The following is a 14,318-nucleotide window of genomic DNA, read 5'->3' on the forward strand; positions in this document are numbered from 1 at the left end:
TAAGGACATCCTTACCTAAGCTTAGGTACGGATTTTCAGTTTTTGGCCACTTTTCGATCACATATTTACATCTTAACCGTTCAGTTTTTAAGTCCTAATGTATAGATCATTTCTGCAAAATTTCAGCCAAATTGATGATCGTTAAGGCATTCAAAACTGCAATTTACAACAATGAACACGAACGGTTCCGGTTTGACAGATTCGGTTCGTTCGTGTAAATTGCAGTTTTGAATGCCTTAACGATCATCAATTTGGCTGAAAATTTGCAGAAGTGATCTATACATTAGGACCTAAAAACTGAACGGTTAAGATGTGAATATATGATCAAAAAGTGGCTAAAAACTAGAAATCCGTTCCATAAGCTTTGGTAAGGATATCCTTACCTAAGAAAAATCCTATATATATATATATATATATATATATATATATATATATGAAAGAGGGAGTTTAGTAAGTAAAGTAATACAATAGATAATGGCGGATGCGTATGAAACAGTATGTGTAACTGGAGCCGGAGGGTTTGCTGCCTCCTGGATTGTCAAGCTTCTACTCTCCAACAACTATGTCGTCCATGGAACCGTCTGACAACCAGGTGCCAAGCTAGATCCTACGATATTTGCTATCCTACTGATTCGTAAATTTGTGTAGTGAACTAATTGATTGCGTCTCTAAAGTTAAATTAATTCTCGAAAATGACAAATGTTATGCAATCTGCAGGGGATAGCAAGTATGATCACTTGAACAAGCTGGAGAGAGCACCGGAGAACCTGAAGCTGTTCAAGGCAGATTTGCTGGATTATGAGTCTCTGAGATTGGCGATTTCAGGATGCAGTGGAGTGTTCCACGTGGCCAGTCCTGTACCTTTTCCAACTGCCATAACAGACCCCGAAGCAGAAGTACTTAAACCAGCTGTGGAGGGAACCCTTAATGTATTGAAAGCTTGCGTAGAGGCCAAAGTGAAGAGAGTTGTTGTTGTGTCGTCTATAGCTGCTGTTGTGAAGAACCCGAATTGGCCCAAGGATCAAGTGAAAGACGAGAGATGTTGGTCTGATCCGGAATATGTTAGGTCCACTAAGAATTGGTATTATCTTTCCAAAACACAAGCAGAAGCTGCAGCCTTGGAGTTCGGAAGAAGCAGTGGACTTGATGTTGTAACTGTTTGTCCTTCTCTCATCATGGGGCCACTGTTGCAATCCACTCTGAATACTAGTAGCTGGCTCCTGCCTATGGGATTCAAAGGTACAAGAGTAAACTTAGTAGTTTCGAATTTACAACGTCACATACATAAGCATCTTACGTTTCTGGACTGTCTGGCAAGAGAACATTATCTTGCGCAGGAAAATATTTAGTTTCTATAATTGTGCAATCTGTTTGTGACTCTGAAGGCGGGTTTGAGAAGGTGGGCTACAAATACTGGACGGTGGTGGATGCTCGTGATTTAGCTGATGCACTGCTTCTTGTATACAAGAAATCTGAGGCTGGGGAAAGATACATATGCACAGCACATGCAATTGGGGTAGAAGAAGTAGTGGAGAAGTACTTGAAGATTTCACATCCCAACTACAACTATTCTCCCGAGTAAATACTTTTATATCCACTTTCAAATAATGATTGCTTATGTCTAAAGCTATGCGATTTGGAGTTTAGAGTTAAACTTTTAACAAATAGTGTTTTACACTTTTTAGCATTTTCAAGTGGAAGTCTAAAACAACCTAGAACTAAGCACAATTTCAACACCAAATATCAGAATTTTACTCAAGTAATTGTTCGATGTTCAGTTTCTGTGCTTACAATCGCTCCTTAGTTTGTTGAGCTCATGTGTTACCCCCTCTCTGTTGCCATTGGCGCGCAGGCTTACGCATACGAAGGAAGAAGAGGAGAAGCTGAGTTCGGAAAAATTGGAGAGGTTGGGTTGGAGTTACCGGCCATTGGGGGAAACTCTTATTGATTCCATTGAAAGCTACCAGAAGATTGGAGTCATGGATTAGGGAAACTGAACATAGTTTGACAATATTTCCGTATGTCCGTGAAGATGGTAACGTAGCCTAATAATTAGTGAGATCATCATCATGAACATCTTAATATGTACGCATACCATGTCATGAAATTGTTACGTGAAAGTATATGAGTCCAAGAAATATTGGAACACAGGTAATATTTTTTATCTATAACAAATTACCACAAACTACAGAGCCAACTCACTTTTTACCACGCCCAGAGCCCAACAATTTTAAATCTTAAATCTCGTACACAAAACTCATAAGTTTCACGCGAACAGCTAAAGCACTTGCGGACAATTTTTATTAGGGGCCGTGACCACTTACCCGATTTTAGGCTGAAAATTGCCCACTTGCTCCACTAAGAGTTTTTTAACCCCATTTACCTAATCTAACATCTACTGACAATTTTACCCATATTAATTAAATTGAAACTGCTCAATCTCTCTCTCTCTCTCTCTCTCTCTCTCTCTCTCTCTCTCTCTCTCTCTCTCTCTCTCTCTCTCTCTCTCTCTCTCTCTCTCTCTCTCTCTCTCTCTCTCTCTCTCTAAACTGAAACTGATCGATCTCCACCGGCGAAGAGTTGGAGCATCCACACCCGACCCGAGATAATCTCCAAGTACCAGATCCTCGAGCGGGTCGGATCCGGTGCCTACTCCAACGTCTACCGCGCCCGCTGTCTCGCCGACAACCTTAGCGTCGCTCTCAAGGAGGTCCACGACTACCAATCGGCCTTCCGCGAAATCGAGGCCCTCCAGACTCTCCACGGCTGCCCCAACGTCGTCGTTTTGTACTAGTACTTCCGGCTTGACGACGAGGACGCCGTGCTAGTGCTCGAGTTTTTGGGCAGTGACCTGGAGACTGATCAAAGCGGCGAAGAAGAAGGAGGGCGGGATTGGCTGCGGCGAGGTCAAAAGGTGGATGCTGTAGATGCTGTCTGGGATCGTTGTGTGTCATTGGAATATGATCGTGCATCTGGATTTGAAGCCGAGCAATTTGTTGATTGGGGAGGACGAAGTCGTTCTGTTTTTTTTTTTTTTTTTGGTAAATTTGGCAGAAGAATGAATATTGAGTAGTTATACAAGTCTATTGCGGGGCAATAATAAGATTATTGGGAGGCAGTAATATGAGTATTGGGGGGCAATAATATGCATATAAATTGATCAATTGTGCCTGTAGAGTATTCATTTTGGTTTTGGGAGTTTATGCAATTCACTGGAGGGCAATAATATGATTATTTGAGGCAATAATATGATTATTGGGAGGCAATAATATGAGTATTGGGGGGCAGTAATATGGTTACTGGGGGGCAATAATATGATTACTGGGGGGTAATAATATGGTTACTGGGTATTATTAGGGGGCAATAAATTCAGAAGCCGGAATCCGGTTAATAGTCCGGTGGCCGGATTCCGGATTCCGGTCACCGGTCACCGGTCGCCGGAGCCCGGGGCCGGCCGCTGGTCACCGGAGCACAGCAAGGTGGAGGATGACTTTTCTCTCTAAGTGAGAAAGAAGGAGAGGGCAAAAAAGTCCCAAAAAAGAATAAAAAAGAATTAATTGGGTAAAGGGGAAATAATCCCTTAGAGTGTTTTGGGTAAATGGGGTTAAAAAACAGTTAGTGGAGCAAGTGGGTAATTTTTAAGCAGAAATTGGGTAAAATGATCATTTCCCCTTTTTATTATTCTTATTTATATGAGAATTGACTAAACTATCCCTTGCTATATATAAGATATAGAATCCTATAGTGACTCAACAATAGGGATGGCAAAAATTCCCATCGGGTAGGGTACCCATAAGGTATTCGACCCTAATAGGGAGAAATAATTCGGGAGAAATCGGGTACGGGGCAGGGATTGTATTTTGATCCCCATCCCCATACCCACCCAATAAGAATTATATATATATTATTTATTATATATATATATTTGATATTATTTATAAATAAATATTTATGTAAACTTCATCTTTTTATCATTTAAATTCTGCTAATAAATATGTTCAAAAAAAGGAATATTCTTTTAATAAAAAATCTTTATCAACATGTTAATTTTCCTTGATTGAAATAAGAAATTTATTTTATTTTGATGTTTGATTTTAACTTCATATTGTATTTGTATAAATTTTTATATAATAAATGAGTAATATTGTTAATGGGGATTGGGGCGGGTATGGGGACATAATCCCCAATGGGGACGGGGACGGGGACGGGGAATCCCCAGTATCTTATTACGAGGATTGGGGAGGGTAAGGAGATGGAGAATGAAGTCATGTATGGGGATGATAATTTAATCCCCTTACCCTACCCTCCCCATTGTCATCCCTACTCAACAAGACACACAGAGAAAGAGATCGTGATCTAGATCCATATCCATATCCAGATTAAGAACAAGAGGGTGTCTAAGATACTGAGAGAAAGAGAGGTAGGATCCAAATCAAGAATGAGAACGAAAACCATATCGAGATTGAGATAATTCAAGGCCAAAAAATGTACATAGAATCATTAGCCATAGAAGTTTGGTATTGATTTTACTTTCGAGGTTTTACAATCTTAATTAGTAATTGAATATGACTGAACTCTCACAGTAGTTTTATGATGAAGAGACCACATGCAAGCACTAGATAACATGATTACCTCTTTGAAAATGGTCTTCAAATGTTATTTAATTTATACCAAATAGCATTGTTTGATACTTAACTTCAATAGCTTTATCTGCTACTGAACCTCAATAGCAATGTGCCATTGTTTGTTACTAAACTTCAACGGTATTGTTGGGTGTAACGCCCCAAGCTGCACCTCACCAGCTTAAGCACGTCACAGTGCTGCGAGTCTCTGCAACATAAACCGAACGCTCGATTTACATTCTAAAGAATCGCTAGGCATTTTGTTTGGAAAACTTTTTGTATACACACAGCAGAAGCTACAAATATTTTTGAGGTGAAAATTCTTGAATCACCAAATTCAATTTGTTCGTCTAGACTTAAAATGAATGCCCACTCAGGAGGAACAAAATTCAAGGAATAAGAATTTAACTAAGTTCAACACAAGAATAGTTTCAAACAAGTTTCGGGATACAAAGTTCGAGAAATAGATATCAGATAAAGTCTAGATGACGGTTTACCGAACTTGTTCCGCACACCCAGCTCCTTCCGCTATTGTCCCATCACCAGTGCACAGTACCTGCATTCACACTGTTGTAGGGGGTGAGCTTTTGTCCTCGCTGCTCAACTGGAACTCTACCTCAACTAGAATTAAAACCAATAAGTAAATTTTTGGGCTGCCCAGTATGAAATCGTACTTAAACCAAATATTTAAAGGAACGACAAACTTTATAAAAATGTTTTCTGACTCAAAAATGGATGCAAGGTACTCAAGTAGACATGCGCGCTGAATCTTACCTGATGGCCGGTCTCATAGACCTACTACATGACCTTACCTCAACTAATTTGAAAACCAGGTAAGCGTAGCGAGAGCGTCCGCTACCTAGCTACACACACGGAATCAAGTCGTCATTGCGATCGCTCACTGTCCGACCGGTGTAGCTAACCCTCCGGAGGTTTAGGGGATCGAACCCAGGGAAGTCAGTGCCCCCTTCGCTCTCAAGCCATCACATTCCTCATAGGGTTTGGTTAGTATGCTTCGCATTTTAACTTAACCAAGCCACATCACTTTACATGCATCATTTTAATAACAAAATATAAGAAAACCACTAGCCGAGGAGAGTCCTGAATCCCCTACCTGAATTCCGATGCTTGCTTTCATGTACTCCGAGAGTCACGAACCTTCGGGTCCTCTGGTAACTGAAGTCCTAGATTCTGACATTTCGACGGTTAATATCTTATTGAACTAATGATTGAAATCTCAACGATTAATAATTCGTCTAACCACTTTTCCTGGTTTGACCAGGAGTTGACCAAGGTTGACCCTTGTTTGACCGACATTGACCAATGTTTGACCAAGTTCGACCGATCACGACAAGTTCGATAATTATCCCAATTATCGAACATCTTACTTGAAATTATGATATCGACCAAATATATTAGGTGCACCCGAACTTATTAAGGTCACCCAATATAATTCCATTTTCTAATGAGGTGTCCCCCAAATTACTAAGGGCACCCACTCCCATAACTTGACCCTTTTCAATCTCCACAACCAAAATCATTGAAATCATTCAAAGTATATCAAAATCCACAATTTCAACACCATTAACAGATTCATCACAACCCAACTTACTTCCTAATCCAAACAGAAACTCTTAACACCATAATTCAACAACTTAACAGAATCGGTAACCAGATAGCTGTCCCTTACAATCAAACCATGTCAAACTCAATTCCATAACTTCCGATCACTAACACCAGAACAAGACTTGATTCAAGAGTCAAAATCTACCTTCGAGAATCGACTGCAACTCATTCTGCTTCCCATAATTCCTTGCCGAGACCAGGATGATGATGAACTGGTGATTCTCACGCCAGCAGCTCAACAAGCTTCTCAATTGCTGGCCTATGTGTGCAGCCCAGCAAGAAACGAAGCCCAGAAAGGCCGGAGAAGTCGCCGGCATTGAAGAACACGGCGAAGCCGAAACCAACCCAGAAACAGAAATCATTAAAACCTAATCGAATTCGAAAAATAATCATACAGACATGTAGAGGATGACGAGAGGATCGATTTTCATACCACATGCAGCCCAAACGGTGGTCGGAATTCACTGAACCCGCCAGAAAAGTTTCAATGTTCTCACCGTCGATTCTCCCTCCACAGCCGACGATTGAGTGAACAGTGACCGGAAACGTGACGGCGACGACCATAGGAAGAGATCGGTGGCCGTACGCCAGCCGGAGGTGGCCTGACGGTGGAGCGCCGGCTGGATCGCAGCGTCGGGTCGTCGAGCTGTAGAAACGGCGAGAACGCTGGGTTCTTCTCGATACTTCACCATCGCTGATCTAATCTAAGGCTATTTATAGCCAAAATCCAAAGTAAATCCGAGGGCTGAGATTAAGCAGTGGAGAATTGGATGGCCCAGATCGCTCCACGTTATTTTCTATTTTCCTTTAATAATTTCTATAGTCCAAAATTTCCGAAAATCATAACATTTAGCTCGGATGTCCAAAAAATTCCCCGAAAATTCCTACGAACTCGTCGTGTCGTGTACTTTATTATCCAATCCTTAAATTAAGGATTACACCTTGTGAAAATTTCCAAAAATATTCTCAAGCACTTTAATCATTACTGAGATCGTAAATTAATTTTCCAATGATCTCAACTTAACTCGACAAAATTTTCTGGGGCTCACATTGGGTACTGAATGTCAATAACATAATTTTCTATTAACATTATTACCTATTGACTGTGAATAACATTATATGTGTAACACTTGTTATTACCTAATGTTAATAACATGTGTAATATATGCATATTTGTTATGACTATCAGTAACGATTTTATAACTTTTATTGACTTTCTATTATGTGATTGATATTATAAGTTAATAATAGAAAACAACTATTTCTTTCATTTGAATTTTGTTTTGAGATAAGTAACTCAATAGCATTATTGCTATCGACCCTCAGTAGCTATTCTTATTGACTCTCAATAGCATAATTTTCTATTGTGTGCCAATAATATTATTGACTATCATTTGCATATTTGTTATTAGTAACAATTGATATTTCTATTTTTGCAGAGTTTCCTGTGTGAGTTTATTTGCAAGGATTTAAAGAGGCTTATTTATTTAGGAGTACAATCTTTTGTGACTATTTATTGTTGAGGGTCAATAAGATGGTGATACGTAGAAGAAGTTTTACCTGTGAAATGTGGCTGTGTTGCAATGCTTCTTTGGTTGTCATATTTGAAATTTTTTTAATTATTGTGAGTTATATTTGTGAGTAATTTGTAATAGTTTACTAAATATGGATTACATAAGCAAGCTGAAATCTGATTGTTTGATAAGAAGAATATATTTGTGTGACTTGTGGATTTCATTCAAGTATGGGTGAAATGTGCTTATAAAAGTTATTGTGAAATAGTAAAATTAATTGTAAATATTACTGTTATACAGTAGTATTGCATAGAAAAGTAGCATTATTTCATTCTGATTTTTTTTTTATTAGCTCATTATTTTTAGTAAAAATCACTTGGTTGAGGTTGATGAATAATTCTTTCAAGGGGATTAATAGTTTTTGTTTTAATCATATCAAATGGTCTATAGTCTTTGGTTTGGTTTGGTTTTGAGAGAAATGAGAATGAAAAATGATTGAGAGAAAGTAATAAGATACTGTTGGGAAATTTTATTGGGCCAAAATAATTTTGAATATCTTATTTCTTATGTTTGACAATGTCTGAATGTTCAATGGTAAATTTCATAATTTTATGAAACTTTAATGTTTATTCTAGAGAACCCTATTAATTAATGGTCCACATGCAACAAATCGGTATTGTCTTTGCGCATGGTTCTTGGACCAGCAGACTTTATCTTATTGGTCATTACATTGCACAACAACTAATAATACACAAGAGAACTTCTATTCATACCTCCAAATTTAACATTTGGATTTTCCCGCTAAATAGGCCTCCAACTTACTTTTTATAAATAAGCAATATGCTATCTGCACCTCCTTAATTTTTCCACAATGTCCCTCATCTAATGAAATCAATAGAAGGCTATATAAACTCATCCGTGTGTGTGTGTAATACCTCTGTATTGCCACAATGCCTAATTTTCTTGAATTATCTAGCCAGATGCATTTACAAACTCAGTCTATTTTATACCTTTCGAATTAATACTCAAGAATAAACCTAATTTATTTAATGTAATGTATTGTTCAATGCTCACATCCACTTATAACACTGTCACTTCCTCATGAAAGGAGCAAGACAAAATACCAGTATTGAATTGGGTTTCAAATGATAAGGCTACAGCAACATGTTAATTAACGTATAGAATCAGGAATTAAATCAAATGATGAAAACAACACCTGTTCGTCAATACATAAAGTCAAATTTAGAAAGTCAATGTCTACTTATTGCATCATCTTTCAAAATTACTTCAAATGCTAATCAATCATCAAACGTGAAAGACTCTAAAACAATGTTGATTGGACAACACTCTTTGTGTCAATCTAGGTGGTACCGATATATAGAAAACAAATGTTGGACATTCCCAATTTGGTTAAGATGTGGCAATTCAAGGGATGTCCAGTAGACAATTTAAACTGAATAAAAAAAAAAATTAACAAGATAGTGAGCAGGTGAAAACAAAAAAGAATTTGGACAAAAAAAAATGTAGGGTAACAAAATATGACATATAGGCTATGTTTGTTTCATGGGATTGGACATCCTTATCAGCTTGTGTTACACTAATCCCATGTTTGGCAACAGCAAGGACTGTTTTAAATGAGACTCTAGAGTCCCAAATTCTCATAAACACCTTCTACCATAAACCCCCCAAAAACCATGGGATTATGGAAGCTCTCCTTTTCACCTTCTACTGAAAATTCTCGTTCTGCTGTCCTTCTCAGCAACTTTCACCAATTCTGAGATTAATCACAAGCACACCTCATTCTATCCCCAATTGAACCCAGAATCACTGCCACAGAAGGTTGTAGCGATGGTGGCCGAATACCCAGAAATCAAATCTTCCAAAATTGTATCAAATTCAAAAACCATGTATACTAGCATGTAGAACACGAAGAGCATATCAACTTTCATACCTTATGCACCTCAAAACATTGTCGGAGCCGCCGGAATTTGTACAGAAACTGCAGGAGAACCCAAGATTTTCGAGGTCCGATTCTCTCTCCACAACCAGCAACTAGACCAGCCGAGGAAAGAGAAACGTCGGCGACGACAAGATGGATCAAACCCAGCTGGTGCGCCTGCCGGAGGTGGCCTGATGGCAGAGTTCTGATCGGCTGCCGTTTGGAGCTTCGCGGGTCTTCAGGTCGATGGTGTTGGCTCTAGTTTTAGTCCTAACTGACCAAACATGGGTTAGGGAATAACATAGCATAATCTAGGCTTGAGGAGTCCAGGACTCTTATAGAAATTAAGGCGAGGTATGACAGTCCGGTGAAACAAACATAGCCATAGGGTACACCTTTGCTTATACAACTCGTAGTAATGTACAATACTCACCTGATTAGTTGTAAAATATTGCTTGGTATAGTCTTATGTGGACTCCAATCTAACCCCACTTTGATTAGGTTCATTGTTTTCTAATGTGAATTCCTCAATTAATTGTCTTCTTCCTCCGCCTCCCCCCTATTTTTCATAATCGAATATATAGGGTTTTCAGTCTAAGGGTAAAGCTATGGTATGTTAACATTTCTCATACATCAACTATTTTTACCACCTTAAGGACTCATGTTACCACTTTGAGGACTAATATTACTATTTTGAGGACTCATTTTACCACTTTTAAGGCAATTGTATGCATGTCATACGTTAACACATCATAGAATTTTCCTTCAGTCTAATTTTTTCCTAACTTATTTTCCTGTTTAACTCTGAAGAGTGAGGTGATTATACTATTTGTAGATTAGAGTTTAATTATGATCCGGGCTCTTCTCCTAGCTAGGAGTTTATTACAACCCCTTGGCTGTCTGAGCACTCTTCATGTAAAAAAGAAAAAAAAAATCAAATAGGTAAACCAAACAATGGCAGAAAACATAAACAATTCACATATTAATGTAGTATTAATGCATCACTCTAAAAGGAGACCCAATTATACTAAGAAAATCATAAACATGTCCCCAATAGTTTTATTATCTTTCCTGTTTTGTTTTCTTATCTCCCTCTGTCACACTCCATCTCTTTCTCTCTATCGTGTAAGCATATGTTAATTCCAATTTTTTCTTTCTCTCTACCTCTCACCGAAAAGTAACATAATACCACAATTTTTTAACATTAAATATGTGATGACCTGGATTTTCATTATTTAATTTTAGTAATTAATAATGGACCAGTTGTACGATTTATTATTCTTTATTCATATGTTGTATGTGAAGTGGAATTGTTTCGGACAATTAATTATTCGAAAAGTGTGGATTTAGGGGGGGGGAGGGTTCAAGGTTGACTTTTTATACGTTGAAATTCTCTAGAAACTTCCTTCACACAAGTTGTAGAACGCTTCGATACGAGTTCGTGGACATGCGGAACGCGAAAATCGGAGTTCGTATGAGAAAGTTATGAGCGATTGAAGTTTGGGAAAATTCTATAAATAGGGGTTTCCGTTTTCGGAAACTTACTATTTTCATTTTGGCAAGTTTCCCTTTCCGAAAATTTTTCAAAACCTCTGTTCTCTCTCTTCCGCGCGTGACCCAACCCGTACCTGGCCAACCCGACCCGGCTTTTCCGGAGATCTCCGGCGACCTCTACCGGTGAAGCAAGCCCAGACCGACTCGCCTCCACCGTGTGCTCCTCCCTATGACGTCCCTCTATCGACGATATTCACTGTTGTTAACGTTAGAGATCCGAGGGGGTCTCTAGTTAGCATAAAGAATGAGAGAGAGAGAGAGAGAGAGAGAGAGTGACACAAGATGTATAGTGGTTCATCTCCCGCCTTAGCGGGAAACTACATCCACTTGAATGTTACACTAGTGTGTTGGGCCTTGCGGCCCAAGGGGGGATTACAAAGTATGTAATGGGATGTCTTGAGTTGTGGGAGGAGGCATTCCTTTTATAGGTGAATGAATGCTTCTCCTTTACATTTTCTTAGATGTGGGATGACTAAAATCACTATTCTAGTCTAGAAAAGCATATTGTGGAGGCAATTTGGCAATGCCGGAAAGGTGGCTTCCCGGCGACGGATTTGCGACTTCCGGATACCGTAGCGTGGCTTGAACATAGGGCTACAAGATGCAAGTAGCGGTTGGGCCTCACCATGGCTTGTGGGTGTCCCAAAGAGGGTGTTAATTATGCTTGGTGAGATAGCAAACTAGCCTTACTAGTAGAGGTATCTACAAGTCCCCGAAGTTCCCAAGTAAGAGGAGCTTCTTGGTTGGGGAGTTATACACATGATGTCACCAAGCATAAGTAACCGGGCGGTACAGAGCCCCTACAAGTCCCCGAACTCCGTAAGCAAGAAGGGACTCGTTAACCTGCACAACAAAGACAAAAAACAGACATATGTAGAATGCTCGTTGCATTGGGCAACAAATGTGAGTTGCACTGATATGCGTTGGCATATATGAACGTATGGGGTGCGTGATACATGGTTGTGTGAGCATATGGATTGCTTATGATAAATGTGTGACGCGCGCAAGGAGACGAACGAGGTCGAGTTTGACGGGGTTACGCTCGTGAGATGTAAGTTGCATGAGTGTCGCGAAGGTATGCATTTGTAACTCATGAACGATGACCGCGCGTACGGTTGTGTCTGTTTGGTTTTCGCTCGTATTAATGGAACGCAAAAAGAATTTGATTTGTCGCGGTCGGTAAACGACAAATGGTAGAAAAATTCAATGTTCCATTAACGTGTGGTGTGTCGAGTAGACATGAGCGTGAAGCTCGAGGAATGCCGGGAAGGCATGAGCGGAAAGCTCGTGAGCGGGAAACTCGGGGTTGTCAGGGAATGCATGAGCGGAAGCTCGGGGTGCCGGGAAGGCATGAGCGGGAAGCTCGTGGGTTGCCGGGAAGGCATGAACGAAAGCTCGGGGTGCCGGGAAGGCATGAGCGGGAAGCTCGTGGGTTGCCGGGGAGGCATGAGCGGAAGCTCAAGGGTTGCCGGGAAGGCATGAGCGGGAAGCTCGTGGGTTGCCGGGAAGGCATGAGCGGAAGCTCGGGGTGCCGGGACGGCATGAGCGGGAAGCTCGTGGGTGCCGGGAAGGCATGAGCGGAAGCTCGTGGGTGCCGGGAAGGCATGAGCAGGAAGCTCAAGGGTTGCCGTGAAGGCATGAGCGGAAGCTCGTGGGTGCTGGGAAGGCATGAGCGGGAAGCTCGTGAGCGGAAGCTCAAGGGTGCCACGAAGGCGTGAGCAGTAAGCTCGGCGGTAAATTGTTTGTTGAGGGGGAGCTGCATGGAGCAGAGAGTGTTGGGTAGAAAGCCCAATCTTTGGTACCCAAGCGTCGGGGTTAACTGCCGGATCAATGGCTGCCGTGGGCTGTGTTAACTAGTCCCTTGCTGTTTTCTCGAAGGAGAAAAGCTTGACTGCAATGCCGCGTAGCGGTCATTGTCATTATGAGGCGTTGCCTTACCGCTTGGCAGTGACCATAGACTCGTAAAGTTTGTACTTGTATGAAACATGACAAACAAATAGAGCAAGTAATAAAATTTTGTTTGAGTGTCCCATATTTATTTAATTTTGCAATTAAATAGAAGCATGGCATGTGCAGCATGTACTTGTAGTGTGGATGCTAATAACTTTTTGTATTTTTGTAGGCATGCTTAGAGATCGTTTGAGATTGATAAAAGAAGCATGACATATCTAGCATGGCATGTCACATACACCGCAAGGCAGCAACTAAATGAACATATAGACATGTGCACTAGTGTGGTAGCCGACATGTGCATGTGTGCTAGTAATTAAGCTATAGCCGTGTGTAGGCGTATAGAAAATATAATCCAAGTTCAATTATATGTGGCCATGCTATTAAAATAATTAAATGTGGTAAAGTAGTTTGTGTGATCACTACCCCAGTAGGTGGCACATGTATAGGTACTGATACCCTGATGACAAGTACATGCATGCACGTGAATAGCTAAGTATAAAGCATGTGCATATCAAGGCATAGTTCTGCATGATGTACGTGTGCACAGAAGACAAGCATAAATTATGTGGCATGGAATTGTTAATCATGCTTTTGTTGACGAATTGTGTTAAGCTAGTTGACTTGTGTGAAGGCACAGGGACGTGTGTACCAAATAGAGAGAGAAAAAGCTTATCTTGATAGCTGGCGTTGCTGCGAAAGTGCAAGTGAGCTCAGTTTCTAGGTGTGGGGGGGTTGTCCAGCGGGGAAGGCTTTGTCCAGCGTTGGTGGAAGCCTTGGTTGGCTGGAGTTGTGGCCAGTGGTGATGGCGTGGAGGTTGCCCAGCTGTGATGCTTAGCGGAGTAGAGTTACCGCCGCCGGATATTAGCGGCAGAAGATGCCGCTGAAGGAGATTGAAGCTTGCCTAGCGGAAGTTTGCGCTGATAAAGCTTAGAGGAGGCGGCTTGCCCGGTGGGTCAAGATGGCTGGCAGTCAGCGAAGCTATGGAGTCGGCTGAGACTTGGAGTGGAGCGGACCTGGAGCTCGGCGGAGGCTCCGAGTTCGGCGGTGTATAGTTCGACAGTGGTGGCCAGTGGTGCTTGGGCCAGTGGAGCCTTGTTTTAGCAGTGGTTC

The 14,318-nt window shown here is 40.8% G+C and overlaps 1 long non-coding RNA gene and 1 pseudogene across 1 annotated transcript; one reads left to right on the forward strand and one right to left on the reverse strand.

Moving 5' to 3' along the window:
- Window positions 1–404: 404 nt before the first annotated feature.
- On the forward strand, window positions 405–2,148 carry LOC133746472 (cinnamoyl-CoA reductase 1-like; annotated as a pseudogene).
- Window positions 2,149–6,144: 3,996 nt separating this feature from the next.
- Window positions 6,145–7,106, reverse strand: LOC133745458 (uncharacterized). The gene is made up of 2 exons (XR_009863632.1): window positions 6,682–7,106; window positions 6,145–6,507 (listed from the first exon to the last, which is right to left on the reverse strand). It is a non-coding gene; the product is annotated as an uncharacterized LOC133745458 (long non-coding RNA).
- Window positions 7,107–14,318: the final 7,212 nt, after the last annotated feature.

Source organism: Rosa rugosa, chromosome 4 (assembly GCF_958449725.1).
Source record: "Rosa rugosa chromosome 4, drRosRugo1.1, whole genome shotgun sequence".
Lineage (NCBI taxonomy): Eukaryota > Viridiplantae > Streptophyta > Magnoliopsida > Rosales > Rosaceae > Rosa > Rosa rugosa.